Genomic DNA, 17261 nt, shown 5'->3' with positions numbered 1-17261 from the left:
GGACAGGAAACCATCACTGAGCCAAGCCGGGAATCCACACACTGGGGCCAGCGATGTCAACATATTCCTTATTTTGAAACATTTCAAATTCACAGAAAAATTGAAGGAACAGTGCAGGAAACATGGTGTAACTCTCACCTAGATTCACTCTCATCTCTAATCTTTTCCCTCTTCCTCCTGCCACTTCCTTGCTCCTTCACTTCTTGGGGACCTTAATGTCTTCCCGGAGCAGGCACGCATGAACTAATTACTAAAATTCTGCAGCACACCAAAAAATATATTATTTGGTGACCTGACAAAAAAAAAAAAAAAAAAGTATACTCTTTATTCATTCACATCGGACAGCTATTGTATTGTTGTGTTGTCTTTTTTTTTTTTTTAATTTTTTTTATTTATTTTTTTACAGAGACAGAGAGTGAGTCAGAGAGAGGGATAGACAGACAGGAATGGAGAGAGATGAGAAGCATCAATCATCAGTTTCTCATTGCACATTACAACACCTTAGTTGTTCATTGATTGCTTTCTCATATGTGCCTTGACCGCGGGCCTTCAGCAGACCAAGTAAGCCCTTACTGGAGCCAGCGACCCTGGGTTCAAGCTGGTGGGCTTTTCCTCAAACCAGGTGAGCCCGCACTCAAGCTGGCGACCTCAGGGTCTCGAACGCGGGTCCTCTGCATCCCAGTCCGATGCTCTATCCACTGCGCCACCGCCTGGTCAGGCATCTTTTTTTTTTTTTTTTTTTTTTTTTTTTTTAAACTAAAAAGAATTCAGTGCTCCTGACTCAATAGTCAGATTAGCATGTTTTAAAGATTCTTGCCACACAGCGGTTGAAAATCGCTGTTTTAAACAGCATTTGGCTTTTCTAGAACAAAGCTCTAGAAGTGAGAGTGCCTGTGAATACTGGGCTCTCAGATATCCTTGCCAACAGCCGGTGCTATCGTTAGAAAATAATAATAATAACAGCACCCTCCACTTCCTTCTTGAGTGCACAACTTAGTGCGTGTTTTCTCTGGAGAGTTGCATTTCCCTTGGTTGCTTTGGAGAGCTCGTCATGGGACTCCAGGTTCTCCACCCGCGGCGACTCTGTGAGTGTGGCTGATGGTCCTGGCAGCCGGAGGGGGTGCTGGCGTACTCAGCCGCGATTCAGGCACCTCCCCAAAACCTAGGCCTTGAGGGCCTCCAGAGTGCCATTTTTTCTAACGCAGTCTCCGTCTTTCCTACGCTACAGACTCAAGACACTCATCCAAGCATCTTAAGGATCGGGCACCGGCTCTAAGGTGCCTTCTGCATGGGGAGGAGGCGGGCGATTGGCAGGCAGAGATGGCCCACTACCGAGAGAATGCGGGTGAGAGTCTTACTCCTTGTCGTCTTCCAACTTAAAGTCTAGCACAAGTTGCAGCCACATGTCCTCCATTTTTTTTATCGATAGCAGTTCGTTTTCTTAATTTAAATTTTATTTTTCAATTACAGTTTATATTCAATAAGAACGTACTACTTCCAACAGACCAGTAACTCAGTGTTTTTATCTATTGCTTCCTGCCCTGCCTCGCATAACAGAAACTCAGCATCACCAGGGCCGGGAGCTTTGTCGATGTCGGTCCCTGCGGTATGGGGCGTGGAGCACAGCGAGGTGCAGGGGTGAGAAAGGGCTACAGGACACAGAGCACCGGTGGAGGGCTGGGGTTCGGGGTTGGGCGGAGCGTAAGTGTGAGAGGAAGACGTGGAGGATGCAGGCAGGGAGCAGAGCGTGGGAAAGGGTGCGGGAGAAGGCGGGTAAGAGACTCGATAGAGCAAGTGGAGAATTTAGAACCAAGGAGCTAGCGGGAGGGCCCCAGGGGACCTAGACATGCACCTTCGTAGAGCCAGGGGGCGCTTCCAGCAGCTGCTTTAGAGCAACCGGAGGGAGGCGGAGGGGAGGGGTGTCTGCGGAGCGTGGAGTTTCCTGAAGAGAAGCAGCGGCGTCTTTACTCTGCAAACTCCGAGGCTGAGGACGCTCAGCCAGAAGACTAGGGGCCCTGCCGGGCGAAGGGGAGCGGATGGAGAAAGCGGTCCCACAGGGCTGGGGATCGTCTTGGTGAGCGAGGTCCCAGGTCGCTGAGCGGGAGGAAGGGGAAGCGAGGCATCCCGGCAACATGCAGGTGTTTAGCGTTTGGGGCAGCTCCTGCCGCCACCGCCAAGTGTCTAGGAAAGCAGTACCGAGACCCCGCAACTCTCCGCGCCACCGCACAGGGTGATTGAATGATAATAATAAGTGTCATGTGGCTGTGCAAAGAGCGACTGATGGACCGAAGGACATGGTCGGGACCAATGGGCCAAGGCTGGACTCATGGACGAGGGAGGGACCAATGCGAAAAAGATGTCTTTCCTCCCCAGAATGCCAAAGTGGCGGATAGTTTTGTTTTTCCGACGTTTTATTTTGACATAATTTCACACCTACAGAAAAGTTGCAAGAAGTATATAAATGATTCTTATGTATTTTTCATCCATATTCTCCAAATATTAGGAATGATGCCAGCCACAGCAGCAATATTAATAATAGGTTTAGAAACGAAATGTCCAATAGGAAAAGGCAATCATATATATATAAAATAAGCTTATGTGTCTTTTCTATTGTAAGAAAATGCTTTCCCTTCTACCCCATTTACTTATTTACATCAGTATTTTTTTTTTATTCATTATAGAGAGGGGAGAGAGAGAGAGAGAGAGAGAAGGGGGGAGGAGCAGAAAGCATCAACTCCCATATGTGCCTTGACCAGGCAAGCCCAGGGTTTTGAACCGGCAACCTCAGCGTTTCCAGGTTGACACTTTATCCACTGTGCCACCACAGGTCAGGCTATTTACATCAGTATTGACATGGTTTTTTTAAATGGATTTTTCGAGAGAGAGGAAGTGAGAGAGAGAGAGAAATATATCTATTTGTTCATTTATTTATGCATGCATTGGTTAATTCTTTTGGGGGGCTGGGGGAGGAGGGAGATAGAGAGAAGCATCAACTGTTGCTCCTCTTAGCTGTGTACCTATTGATGGCTTCCATTCGTGCCCTGACCTTAGCTCGAGCCGGCGACCCCGGGATTGAGTCGCAACCTCAGCTCCTGGATCATTCTTTATCCACTGCGCCACTAGCCAGGGCTCACTGGTTGATTCTTGTGTGTGCCTTGATCCGGAGATCGAACGCATGGCTTTGGCATATCAGGGTAACGCTCTAACCAACTGAGCTACCTGGCCAGGGCCGACTCAAGAATTCTTATTTTATTCAGGGTTATAATCCATTATAATTATTTATTTTGAATCTCAAATTGACCCCGCTTGGGGTGGGGTCATTTAAGGTTTCAATGAGGTGCATAAGAAAATTCCTTCTCCTGGCTAAGGAAAGTGATGGGCCTAATGATGCATTTAAACAAATGCTCCCGCTTGGTAAACGCGGAGTCAAATCCTGGAGCAGGTCTGTGGCTCCCAATTAAACCCCCTAACCCCCACTTGTCTGACAACTACGGGTTCGCGACCCCCAGCCCAAGCCACAGGTCCTACTGAGGCTCCGCTCGGGACGCCGCCACCCAATCCTGGAATTTCCCCGCCTCTTTTGCGAGCCCTACCCCCACCTCTCCGCACCTATTGGTCCGGCTTCCAGCTCCGCGCGGCATAGGAAAGACCCGGAGAAGCGGAGCTCGTCCCCCTAAATGGGCTCTGCTGCGCATGCTCACCAGGAGCTCGCTTAGGCGTTCCGGGAGGCCGGCATCCCAACGGGGTGGTGCGCGCTCCCGACAACCCGTGGGACGGCGCGCGCGGGCACGGGGCTCGCTCCCGAGGGAGTATGTGGGGGGCGGGAATCGGGAGCTCCAGCAGCGGTGGCCTGAGGGCCCTGGGTCGCAAGGTTGATGCCTGTTGCTGCAGTGGCCGAGGCCGGAAGACGTGCAGCGGCTCGGTCACCGAAAAGGAAGCGCCCCGTTGCCGTCGCCAGTCGGCCGGTGCCCGGTAAGGACAGGTCCCAGTGGGTGGTGATGGTCCCGGGTCCCATGGCGTGGACGCGACTCTCCCAGCTGTCCCAAGGGCTGCTGATGCTGAGAGACGGATGGTCCCCAGACTCTGGGTCCCGGTGCCTAGGCCGCCTCCTTGTCCTTCACCCGAGATTGACCTCCTTTCTCCTCGCCCCTCTTTCTCCCATCCCACCCTACCCCACCCACCCTGGGACTGACCCCCTGACACCCCAAATCAGGGAGCCCTGCATTGGCCCTTCTTCCTCGGGGGTGTCCAACCTACCGCATACTGCCTCCACCCTGGTACCCATCTTTGTGGCTCTGGAGGTATCAGTGACCTTGCACTTTCTGCTTTTGTTACATCCCTCCTTCCACTTCTGCGTATGTAGATTGTCCGTTGTGGCTTTCAAACTTTTTTTTTCAGTTTACATAAAGAAATATATTTTGCATGTAAACCCTGTGCCTGTAGATATGGATTAATGAAAAGAAGATACTACCCTAACTTCACATGACGCACCTAATAAACTCCGTTCTGTTCCATTCTAACCCAGCCTATTCTATCCTATCCTATCCTATCCTATTCTATTCTTTCCACAACAAGTTTATTGCTAACCCGTGAAATTTATTTCAGGGCCTAATTGGTATGACCGTAGTTCCTAAGGCTTGCTTTAACCATCAGTCTTTTGCTTTTTTTACTCCTTGTCTTTGGAGGATGCTGAGCTCCAATAATCAGAGAATCACTTGTAACCTTCTAAAAGGTATATATATTATTTTGACATTTCTGTGTTTCAGGGATAAAACCATTTCCAGGACTTGATTTGAATTTTCTGGTTTAATTCAATCAGGTTTCTCTTGTTTCCCTTCCAGAAGCTCCTAGTAAAACTAGGGGAAGAGATAGTGTATGAAGTTGGGGCTAGATTGTGGAGCTTTTATAACAGAGATAGAGATCATTTTTATTGGAGAGAGAAATGATTAAAGTTGAACTTGAGGGAGATTAACCTGTCAGTACTGCATTATATAGGGAGAATTGGGAGGATTGGGCGCTAGAAGGGAAGACCATTTAGGGAGGTGGTGGGGATTGAAGTGCTGAGGTGATGTGGACTTCAGTGGAAGGCATGGAAGATGATAGGATCAGGTGTAGTGAGAATGAGATTTGAGAATACATTAGTCCTGGTAAGGGAGGAGTAAAAATAGGGGGGTTGGGGGCTTGGGGGTGAGGAGTTCCATTGGCTGTAATCTCTTTCTGGAGTTCATCTCTAAATTGTTTTGGAGCAGTGGTTTTCAGGGACATTCATAGTGTTGGTTGTCAGGACTTGGGGGCTGCTCCTGGCATCTAGCAGGCAGAGGCCAAGGATGCTGGTAAACATCCTTCATCGCACAGGACAGCCCCACAACAAAGAATTAGCTGGTGCAAAATGCAGTGGTGCTGATTTTGAGAAGCACTACTTTAGAATAGCAGTTCTTAATCTTGATCACTACCACCTTCAAATTTTTCCAAGAATAGTGTCTGTATACACACTCAGACTAGTGCATAGAATCCTAGAAGGTTTCATGGGCCCCTGACAATGTACCTCTAACCCACGTAGCTCATTAGTGGGGGAGGGTGGAAGACGGCAGTTTGAATAATCCAGGAGCTTTTTCAGACATCATGATATTCTCTTCTCTCACTCTTCAGGACCTCTATTGGGGCCTAGATTCCTTGTTCTTATGTGATGCTTTACAGTTTATGGAAGAATTTTACATACAATATCTTATTTGCTACTTTTCCTGGTTCGCAGGTGAAACCAGCCCAGAGAGGTGGTGGGATTTACCCCAGGCCCCCCACCCAGCAAACCATCACAAAGGACCTGGGTGTTGGCACCTGACGATGGTGGTTGTTGCTCTCTTGTATGAAGGTAATTCTGTTGACCCACCACAAGCTGCTGAGCCAGGCTCTGCTTTTCAGGATCTTACTGATTAGGGCTTGGACCCAGGGCTGTCTCCTGGGTGTTGAGTTTATACTGAGCCCTTTGGAACCACCAACATTATCAGACCCCATTATCGGGGCAGGTAGTCTGAATACTGCCCTCAAATTACCCTATCCCTCAGTTTTGGGGGAAGGGGAGAGAGGATAAGAGAGTGACCAGCCGTAACTGAAGCTCTTAAACTTTCCATTTATATCTGCCTGACTTAAAAACACTTCAGACACTCAAGAAATCTTTATTGAGTAAAAATTAAATGTTATAAAATAAATACATTAGGGCCCAAGGATTTACCTCAAAACAATGACCATCCAAAATAAAAAATTCAAATCCATGTAGAATTTACATATGTATAACAAATAAGATTTCATATGATAACACTCACTTTTATTACATGCACTAGAGATTGGTATAGCTCAGGGGTCCCCAAACTTTTTACACAGGGGGCCAGTTCACTGTCCCTCAGACTGTTGGAGGGCCAGACTATAAAAAAAACTATGATACAATATTTAAAATAAAGAACAAGTAAATTTAAATCAACAAACTGACCAGTATTTCAATGGGAACTATGCTCCTCTCACTGACCACCAATGAAAGAAGTGCTCCTTCTGGAAGTGCGGCGGGGGCCGGATAAATGGCCTCAGGGGGCCGCATGTGGCCCGCGGGCCATAGTTTGGGGACCTCTGGTATAGCTGATGCAATTTTTTAAATTATTGACTGGAACCCAATGATGATAGGACCAATGAAAAGCAGAGCCTTAGACCAAAAGAGTGGAAATAATATAAAATGAACACACGTGAAAGCTTTTATACAATTCATGAATCAAGAAACCGGTAAGATCTTACAACCACTTTGCAAGAGAACCCAAAGAAGATTCTAGAAGGGTATAGGTCAGGAATGTTGAAATGTGCAGATGGAAGTAAAACTGGCTTCTTCTGGGGGTGAACGCCCAATATGGTATACAGAGAGGTGTTGTAGAATTGGGCCCCTGAAACCTGTATAATTATGTTAACTAATGTCACCATAATAAATTCAACTTAAAAAATTATATTCGGGCCTGACCTGTGGTGGCGCAGTGGATAAAGTGTCAACCTGGAAATACTGAGGTTGCCGGTTCAGAACCCTGGCTTGCCTAGTCAAGGCACATATAGGAGTTGATGTTTCCTGCTCCTCCCCCTTCTCTCTCTCTCTCTCTCTCTCTCTCTCTCCCCTCCTCTCTAAAATGAATAAATAAATAAGAAATTAAAAAAAAAAAATTATATTCGGTTTTAAAAAACTGGCTTTTTCCAGCCAGAATAATCATCTACATGTCTTTATCTACATGGAAAGAGAGAATTTATTGTCTGTAGACTGGATTATTTTGCATTGTTATCAATTCTCTAATTTTCCATTGAACAAATTTTCTTACAATCTGATCATCTCAATGAAAGATTATTTATTTTATTTATTTATTTATTTTTGTGACAGACAGAGAGAAACAGACAGACTGGAAGGGAGAGAGATGAGAAGCATCAATTCTTTGTTGCAGCACCTTAGTTTCTCAGTGATTGCTTTCTCATATGTGCCTTGACTGGGGGGGCTACAGCAGACTGAGTGACCCCTTGCTCAAGCCAGTGACCTTGGGGCTCAAGGTGTTGAGCCTTGCTCAAACCAGATGAGCCCACGTTCAAACTGGCGACCTTGGGGTTTCAAACCTGGGTCCTCTGCATCCCAATCCGACGCTCTATCCACTGTGTCACCGCCTGGTCAGGCCAATGAAAGATATTTTTGATCATGAAGTAAGGCTGGTCTCATTAGATTTGGCCTTGATTTTTTGCCTAGGTGCAACAAGTGTGTTCATTCACCATATAGGCTTTTTTGAGTTAGTTTTGCTGGAAGGCTTTATAAGGAATCTCAGATTTAATTTTGAAGTCCAGCATTTGCTCTCCTGAGGTATAGAAGCCATGGCCAGGAAGCTCTCTCCACCAGATCTTACGTGTGCCACTTATAAATTTATTCCAGTCCCTGTCTTCTTGAGGTTCCCACGATACCCCAGAGTCTGAAATTTGTTAAATTGTTAAAGGATCATTTCAAAAAAGATAAAATCATGACTTTCCCACTGATATCAAATCTAGATTCTTGAGTCCCTCTCTAGAATTTTGAGTGTAAAATCTAGGCACCTCTCCATAAAAATCAATAAATAAAATATTAAAAAGAAAAAGAAAGAAGGAAAACTATCCCTGGCTGGGTAGTCCAGTTGGTTAGAGCATTGACCTGATGATATGCCAACATTGCCAGTTCCACCTCTGGTCAGAATCAACCAATAAATGCATGAGAAAATGAAACAACAAATTGATGTTTCTATCTCTCTCTTTCCCTCACTCTCTAAACTCAATAAATTTAAAAAAAAATTTTTTAATTAAAGATAAAACTATAGTGAGCTTCATGATATGGATACTCTCTATTTCATTTTTTAAACACTGGTCTTAAGCAGGGTATCTCAGTCTTGGCACTGTTGGCATTTTAAACTAGTTCCTTCCTTGAGGTGGGTGGGGTGGAGAGGCTGCTCTGGGCACTGTGGGATGAGTAGAAGTAATCTGTTTGGCCCCTAACCACTAGATACTAGTAGCATGCCCTGCCCCCCAGTTGTGACAACCAAGGATGTCTCCGGACATTGCCAAATGTTGCCTGTGGGGCAGATTACCCTGACTGAGAGCCACCAGTCCTAACCCACTACATTGATTGATACCTATGGTGGGAACTATTTTAACCCATTTTAAGGGTTTAGGCCCTAAAGGCAGACCCAGGAGTTTTGAATACTGACTCTTGTCTGTCCTTTGTTGACCTGGCTGTTGGTCTCAGAAACCTAAAATTAAGCCTATGTTCCTCTTCTGTAATGTCAAGGAGCAGTACACTCTACTTGATGATGCTGTTTGGAAGGTGGTATGAAATCACGCCTGCAAAGTCCTTAGCTTAGTGCCAGGCACAAAACTGCTATTTGGTAAATAATTAATGTTGGAATCACAGTCCTTCAGACTCGTGAAGGATTTATTATTGGTCAGAATCCAACTGGGAAAACAGAAACTACTGTAAGATTCCAGCTAGGAATTTCATTGCTCTCCCTGGTGGTGGAAGAGCTGAGAAGCCAAACAAGAATGACTAGCACCCCAGAGATTAGCAGTGGCTAGATGGTGCCACCACAGCCAGGCCAGGGACCCAGGGTGCCAGGCGGGGAACCCTGCAAAGCTGGAGCAGACAGCACTGGTTGGACCACACTGGGCATGTAACTGGGGAGACACCCTCCTTACTCACCCTCCAGTCTCCCACGGTACCTCCCATTGGCCAGATCAGCTGGACGCCACTGTGCTAAACCGTAAAATATTTGGTCTTGTAGGGACGCATCATGCCGCTGACAACTTACTCTGAAGGTCCGGCTGCAACTCTGTGCCTCAGTTTCCTCTGTAACTGGTGGTTCTCACTTTAATCCTCTCTTCGTCCCTTCCACCCAGGGAGTCTCTGAGTGACTTATTTTCTCTGTCAACTTTCATTGTGTCCATAAGTTTGAAACTTGAGTTTTCAAAAACCCTTTCTTTTGACTTAATTTTAGACTTTTAAAAAATTGCAAAAATAGTACAAAGAATTCCCGTAACCCATCACCCGGTCTCCCTGAATGTCAGCATCTTACTTAACTAACATTGTACGATGATCAAATCCAGAAAATCAACATCAGTACAATACTATGAACCTGAACCACTGACCTTGCTCAGATCTTAGCAGCTCTTCACCTAGCATCCTTTTTCTGTTCCAGGATCCCAGGTTACATTTAGATGTCACATCTTCTCAGTCTGAGCCGGTCTGGGACAGGTCCTCAGCCTTTCCTTGTCCTCAGTGACCTTAACCGTTTTGAAGTGTCCTGGTCAGTTGTTTTGTAGACCGTCCCTCTATGTGGCTTGTCTGACTAGAATAGGGGTGCATGTTTTAGGCAGGACTGTTACAGAGATGATGTGTCCTTCTCAGTGACTTTTATCAAGGAGGTCACTGAGTTAGTGTGTCTGTTTACTGATGAAGTTGACCTTGCTCACTTAAAGGGGTGTCTGTGGGATTTCTTCACTGCCAAGTTACTATCTTTCCCTATATAATAAATATTTGAGGGGAGATATCTTTTTTTTTTTTTTTTTTTTTTTTTTTTTTTGTATTTTTCTGAAACTGAAAACGGGGAGAGACAGACTTCCGCATGCGCCCGACCAGGATCCACCCGGCACGCCCACCAGGGGCGATGCTCTGCCCACCAGGGGGCGATGCTCTGCCCCTCCAGGGCGTCGCTCTGCCGTGACCAGAGCCACTCTAGCGCCTGGGGCAGAGGCCAAGGAGCCATCCCCAGCGCCCAGGCCATCTTTGCTCCAATGGAGCCTTGGCTGCAGGAGGGGAAGAGAGAGACAGGAAGGAGGGGGGGTGGAGAAGCAAATGGGCGCTTCTCCTATGTGCCCTGGCCGGGAATCGAACCCGTGTCCCCCGCACTCCAGGCCGACGCTCTACCGCTGAGCCAACTGGCCAGGGCCGGGGAGATATCTTTGAGGCTACGGAAATCCACAACAGGGATTTCAATATACTAGATTTTTATTCATTTCTCTGCTCTATTATTTTACATCACTCTTTATTTTCTTGTATGCTATCATGTCACAAAGGAATGTTCCCTTCTTTTTCTCAGTTACAGAGTTAAAGAAAAAAAAATTACCAAGCAAGGAGAAACAGCTTATCTTTAGAGCATGTAATATTTTCCCACTGTAAAAAGAATTTATGCACATTGTAAACAATTTTGAAAACAACAGAAGAAATGTAAGGAAAAATAAATCACTGTTCTTACTACTATTAACATTTTGAGATATTTCTCCCTGGTTCTTTAAGGTATTTTTAAAATCACAAGTACATAAAATAAAATTAGTCACTAAATAGAAAATATGACTGGAGTCAAAAAGAGAAGAAAAATGGATTGAGCTTATAAAAAATAGTCTTTACTGAATTTGTTAATTGGATTCTGCTTTCTAACAAGTTTTGTAAATATAAATATTTCGGAATTATTCTTGAATTATTTTTGTGACGCTTTCAAACTTCCAAATTCTTGTGGAAACATTGTTCCTGCATTTAATTTTTACCAAAGATGAAGTACGTTCACTTTTAATGGGCAACATCGCTATCTTGTGGTCTTCTACAGTATTACTGCTGAGGATTTAGATTTGCGTATTCATAACTGTTTAATGGGCCTACATTACATACTGCTTTGCTCCTTTACAAGGTCTCTCGCTATCTTGTCTGCTCATTCTAACATAGTATATAATAGCAGTATACAATGTGTGTGCAACAGAAAATAAAATGTTAATGGTATAGATACATGAATGTAAATAGCTGCATGCAAGTAGGATTATGGGCGATTTGCTAATATTTTGTTCTTAACATTTTTTTAGGAGATTTTATTTATTGATTTTAGAGAGAGGAGAGAGAGAGAGAAAGGTGTGGAGGAGGGACTTAATGGGAAGCATCAGCTCATAGTTGCTTCTCACGTGCTTTGACAGGGCAAGCCTGGGGTTTCAAACCAGCAACCTCCATGTTCCAGGTCGATACTTTATCTACTGCGTCACCATAGGTCAGGCCCTAACTTTTTTTTTTTTTTTTTCAGAAATAGAGAGTAAGAGAGAGGGATAGACAGGGGCAGACAGACAGGAACAGAGAGAGATGAGAAGCATCAATCATTAGTTTTTTTGTTGCAACACCTTAGTTGTTCATTGGTTGCTTTCTCATACGTGCCTTGACCATGGGCCTTCAGCAGACCGAGTAACCCCTTGCTCAAGCCAATGACGTTGGGTCCAAGCTGTTGAGCTTTTGCTCAAACCAGATGAGCCCGCACTCAAGCTGGTGACCTCAGGGTCTCGAACCAGGGTTCTCTGCATCCCAGTCCGACACTCTATCCACTGTGCTACCACCTGGTCAAACTAACAGTTTTTTGGGTTTTTTTTACTTCTTAATATAAGCTGGAAACGGGGAGAGACAGTCAGACAGACTCCCGCACGCGCCTGACCGGAATCAACCCGGCATGCCCACCAGGGGCGACGCTCTGCCCACCAGGGGGCGATGCTCTGCCCCTCCGGGGCGTTGCTCTGCCGCGACCAGAGCCATTCTAGTGCCTGGGGCAGAGGCCAAGGAGCCATCCCCAGCGCCCGGGCCATCTTTGCTCCAATGGAACCTTGGCTGCGGGAGGGGAAGAGAGAGACAGAGAGGAAGGAGAGGGGGGGCGTGGAGAAGCAGATGGGCACTTCTCCAGTGTGCCCTGGCCGGGAATCGAACCTGGGACTCCCGCACACCAGGCCGACGCTCCACCACTGAGCCAACCGGCCAGGGCCCAGGCTAACATTTTTTAATTGACCGATTTTAGAGAGAGAGAGAGAGGAAGGGGGAGAGAGATGGGGGCAGACATCAATATGTCGTTGCACTTATTTATGCATTCATTGGTTGATAGTTGCATGTGCCCTGACCCAGGATTGAACCAGCAACCCTTGTGTGTTGTGATGACACTAACCAACTGAGTCGCCAGCTAGAACCTGTTCTTAACATTTTAAAAATGTTTTCTCTATAGTTTTTACAATATAATATTAGCAACTTATAAAATATATCAATACATAATTTAGTTCACCCCTCTCCTTTGATGAGAAAACCACACCCAGGAGTCAGAAGCCTGTTTATGCTGTAGAAAACTGGGTTTTCATTCAAGTGACCCTGGGGACCGGAGCCATGCCTATAGGGATTTTTAAACAGCTTTATTAAGATATGATTTATATACCATACAATTCCCCCATCTAAAGTATATAATTCAGTGTTTTTAGTGTATTCGTAGAGTTATACAGCCATCACCACAATCAGTTTTATATTTTTATCACCCTCCAAAGAACCCCCCCTTAGCAGCTGCCCAGTTCAATGAAACCACTAATCTGCGTTCTGCCTCCATGGATCCGCCTTTTCTGGACGTTTCCTATAAATGAATCACACAATGTATGACCTTTTATTTCTGGCTTTTTTCGCTGAGCTTCATGTTTTCAAGGTTCATCCACATTGTAACGTGCCAGAACTTCATCCCTCTAGTGCTGAATAAATTCCATTGTACAGATTGACCACACACCGTCACGGGCAAGTGTTTCAGAGGGGAACGTGGTTTGTGGGCCTACTCAGCGGTGCTGACCCCGCATGGAGGCCAGCGAGGAGAGTGGCGCCTGCAGTGTTAAGGGGCAGCTGCCAGATGACCAGGGTGGGAAGGAAGGGATATGGGCTGTTCTTGCAGAATTAAACCATTAAGGGAAGGAGGGTTTCTTGTTAGGTTTTGTTTTAGAATACAGGAGACCTAAAAACCTTGATTATCCAAATACAGACAACCAGTGGAGGCACAGAGGTTTGGTGATCAGAAGAGAGCAGGGCCTGAATGGCGGAGAAGGGCCCCCCCCTGGAGGGAAGGGAGATGTGCCAGGGGGAATGGATGGAGACACTTCATTTTCTTTTCTTTTTTTCCTTTTTTTTTTTTTGTATTTTTCTGAAGTGAGAAGTTGGGGGCAGCAGACTCCCGCATGCGCCCAACTGGGATCCACCCGGCATGCCCACCAGGGGGCAATGCTCAGCCCATCTGGGGTATTGCTCTGCTGCAACCGGAGCCATTCTAGCACCTGAGGCAGAGGCCATGGAGCCATCCTCAGCGCCCCGGCCAACTTTGCTTCAGTAGAGCTTTGGCTGTGGAAGGGGAAGAGAGAGACAGAGAGAAAGGAGAGGGGGAAGGGTGGAGAAGCAGATGGGTGCTTCTCCTGTGTGCCCTGACCAGGAACGAAGACACTTTATTTTCTAAAGATAAAATAGGTGTGCCCTCTTTATCCAGAAAAACAAGGCATGATAAGATCTTATCAAGATTTCTATCCCAAATGGATAAATTGTGAAACAGACAAAATTGTAAAATTCTGAATCATGGAGGGATACCTTTAGTTAAACAGATGTTAGGTAAATGATGCATTACTGATATAGTTTGTTACAGATTTTCTTTTTTTTTTGCATGTATGGTAAAATATACACAAAAATTAACAACTTATATCATTTTTAAAAATATTTTGATTTTGGAGGAGAGAAAGGGGAATGGAGAGGAGAGGGAAGCAATAACTCATAGTAGTTGCTTTTCCCATGTGCCTTGACCAGGCAAGCCTGGGGTTTTGAACTGGCAACCTCAGCATTCCAGGTTGACGCTCTACCCACTGCCCCACCACAGGCCAGGCTTAAATCATTTTAAAGTGTACAGTTCAGTGGCATTAAGTGCATTCACAGTGTTGTGCAACTATCACCACCATCCATATTTTCATCATCCCTATGTCTTACTGTATTATGCAACAGTTTCCCATCCTCCTTCACTCCGCCCCTGGCAACTGCCCTTTTACTTTCTGACTCTGAATTTGATCATTACAGCTACATCATGTGAGTGGAATATTTACTCTTTTGTGACTTGCTTACAGACTTTTTCAATATGTAATTCTCATTTGCCATCCTTTATACTTAATATTTTTGTTTTTTGCACTAGATTATCAGACTTTTAATCTTAGGGATTTAACATTTATGTAGCGTGGCACCTGGAGTTCAAAAGCACTTTGATGTTGGATATTTCAGAACTATTAGTATTATTCCATTCGTCAGAAAGCCAAAACCCACGAGGTTAAGTCACTTGCCAAGAACAGCTGTGCAATAAATGATCCCTGATCTTACTGGCTTAATTAAATACCAGTAGTTTTTTATTGGTCAGGTTTTCATGGGGTGGCGGGGCTATTTCTCTGCTGGCTGTCTCAGGCACCTTCACGTGGCTGCGCCTCGCTGGAGGGTCTGCTGGTCTGGACAGTGCAAAATTGTCTTCCTTCACGCCTGGCAGAGCCTCTGTCCCCTGCCTGTGGCTTCCTGTACAGCCTTCTTCCCTGGCGGTCTCAGGGCCATGTACCATGAGAGCAAGGACTTCCAAACCCCCACAGTGTGTTTCTTGCACACTCAACAAGTCACACCGCAACTGACCAATCCAGGATGGAGGCCAGTCTTGATCCAAGACCCCAGTACAAAGGGGCCTGCATACTTTACGGAAGAATTTGTGGTCATTAATTAAATGATCTACCACTTTAAGGCCTATTAGTGGCTGAGAATGGGAACTATCAGTCGAATCCAAATTCTAGTCTATTGAGGTACCCGGACCTTTTGACAGATGGTGGTCAGCTGTAGTCCAAGGTCTTTTGTGGTACTGGAACCTTTTCCATATCCTTGGAGGCACATGAATCTTGAATTTCAACAGTAATTTTAGTTGAGAGGATGGCAGTGTCTCCTGACTCAGGGTCCCTGTGACTCGGCATACAGTTCCAAGGAAATATGAGGTCTTTGCCATGCTGACCTCTGTTGGCCATGGTTGGCCATGTCCACCCCAGCTGACCTTGGAGGAGGCTAGGCTTTGGCGTCTGACAGACTGAGGCTGAGGCTGTTGATGGGGGTGGGGTGGGGGGGTCCTTGCAGCCTCGCTACTCTCCCGCTGTGTGGTGCAGACGACTGCCTGATTCTGTAGGAACGTGCATGCTGGCTGGACAGTGACCACACACACCACTTTGGGTGGCCTGCGTTGGCTGAAAGGCCTGTGAACTGGAGAGCCAGGTTCTCAGTGTTTTTACCACCTGTCAGTGGAAGCCGCGGGAGAGGCAAGGGAAGGCAGGATCGCGTGGAGGACACAGCATCCGGGACCCACCACTTTCTTTCGTTCATGACTCCCCCCAACCTTTGACCTCCCTCCACACACCGCCCTTGCCCCAGAGACCGTGAGCCGGAGGGGCGGACTGCCCGTGGGGGTGGCGGGACAGTGCAGGAGGCCCCAGTCAATGCGGGAAGCTGGGTGGCCTGTGGGCGGGGCCTCAGCTGTAACCCATTCCTGCCCAGAGGGGCTCTACCTAAGGAGGTACTCACGGTATCTTGCTGCTGGCGAAGGTGTCCCCGGGTCCCGTCTGGCCCACATCGCCTTGTGGGGCGGGTTGGGCAGGGCAAAGAGGGTCCGCACAGGAGGACCATACATTGGCTTGTCTGCTAGTTGGTCTGGGGTGAGTGGAGAATGACGCAAAAGGTTGGGTGAGGACTCCAAACCAGATGTCCTGGTACCTGGAGGATTTCTTTGGGTCTCACCCCTCAGGACTGGGCAAGTGCGTAGCCCAGGGACTTCTGCGGGACGCTGTCAAGGATGCTGGGACCCTGGGGTCCCGCACTTGGGCCAACCAGGCCCCGGGGAGCTGACTGTGGGCCCCCACCCAGAGAACTTATGAGTTAAGAGTGGGGGACCAGGAGAAATCAGAACTGCAGAACTTGGAGTGGGAGTGACAGCTCACAGTGAAATGTGAGGGGAGGTACAGTCTCGTTTCTGGGCTATTACAGAGAGATAGGAGGATCCCATAATCTGCCCGCCACCCAGTCCACCAAGATGACAGAAAGCCCACCCCAAACTGATGTCCCTGGATGCAGGTCTCCAGGACAGCCTGCCCCCAGAGTCTATTCTTTCTGCTTCTCCAGGCCAGAAGCCAGGGAGCCCTCAGTGACCAGGGATTCTCCAGACAACTCCACAGCCTCGTCCCCTCCCAGCTGAGGCAGCGCCAGCACCAGCTCAGGCACAAGGTCGCTGCTCCCATGGGGTCCTGGTACCTCCTGAGCTCTGGGTGGCCCCAACCTCCTGTCTAGGGTGGGGGCAGGGTCTAGTTGGAGTGCAGAGAGTTCTGCCCTCAGGGTCAGGTTTCCTCTGTGGCCTGCAGAGTGTCAGGGTGAAAGGTCACCAGGAAGTCTGAGCTCCTGTCCCCAGTGCTTGTCTCAGATGCTTGGAGCTCAGGAACACCAGTGACTGTTACCTGGACAGGGTACACCGGGTGCCGTTTGGGGGTGAGCTCCAGATCTCTCTCACCTAGACTCCCAGCTCTGCCGCTGTGGGAGTGTGGTTGCCCTGGTGTGCCTCAGTGCGCTCATCTGGAAGCTGGGTCAGTAAGAATGATGACCTTTCATGACTTGGGCTGGGAGGTTAAATGGAAAAAAGACATGAAATACTTGGACCTGTGCTCCGCACTCTCAGGCTTGATTCATAGTCAACTCACAGTCACCAGTACCTTAAACCCCAACAGCCCCCACCCTGAACCAAAGAGCCTTATATTTGGCCCATTTTACACATGGGGAAGTGAGATTTAAATGGGGGGAGGCGACTTACTCACTGCTGCCAAGAAAGGAACTGGCCAAACAGAAGCACCAGCCTGGGTTTCTCTGGCTCCATTCAGGTCCT

General features: G+C 47.1%; 1 protein-coding gene across 4 annotated transcripts in view; it reads left to right on the top strand.

Moving 5' to 3' along the window:
• The window catches only part of FLYWCH1 (FLYWCH-type zinc finger 1), a 36445-nt gene that overhangs the window by 5573 nt on the left and 13611 nt on the right, over positions 1-17261 (top strand). For 2 of the 4 annotated variants that reach the window (XM_066275140.1, XM_066275137.1), the window contains exons 1-3: positions 3026-3972; positions 5753-5869; positions 16511-16612. The exons of 1 other annotated variant lie outside the window; for it this stretch is intronic. The gene's annotated coding sequence lies outside the window, so the exon portion shown is untranslated. Of the gene's footprint in view, positions 1-3025; positions 3973-5752; positions 5870-16510; positions 16613-17261 lie in introns of those variants that run through there. One more of the 4 variants, XM_066275138.1, reaches the window with a different exon arrangement.

The sequence above is a fragment of the Saccopteryx bilineata genome, chromosome 4, assembly GCF_036850765.1.
Source record: "Saccopteryx bilineata isolate mSacBil1 chromosome 4, mSacBil1_pri_phased_curated, whole genome shotgun sequence".
NCBI lineage: Eukaryota > Metazoa > Chordata > Mammalia > Chiroptera > Emballonuridae > Saccopteryx > Saccopteryx bilineata.
Note: the sequence above shows the minus strand (reverse complement) of the source record. Positions and strands in the feature narration are given on the sequence as shown.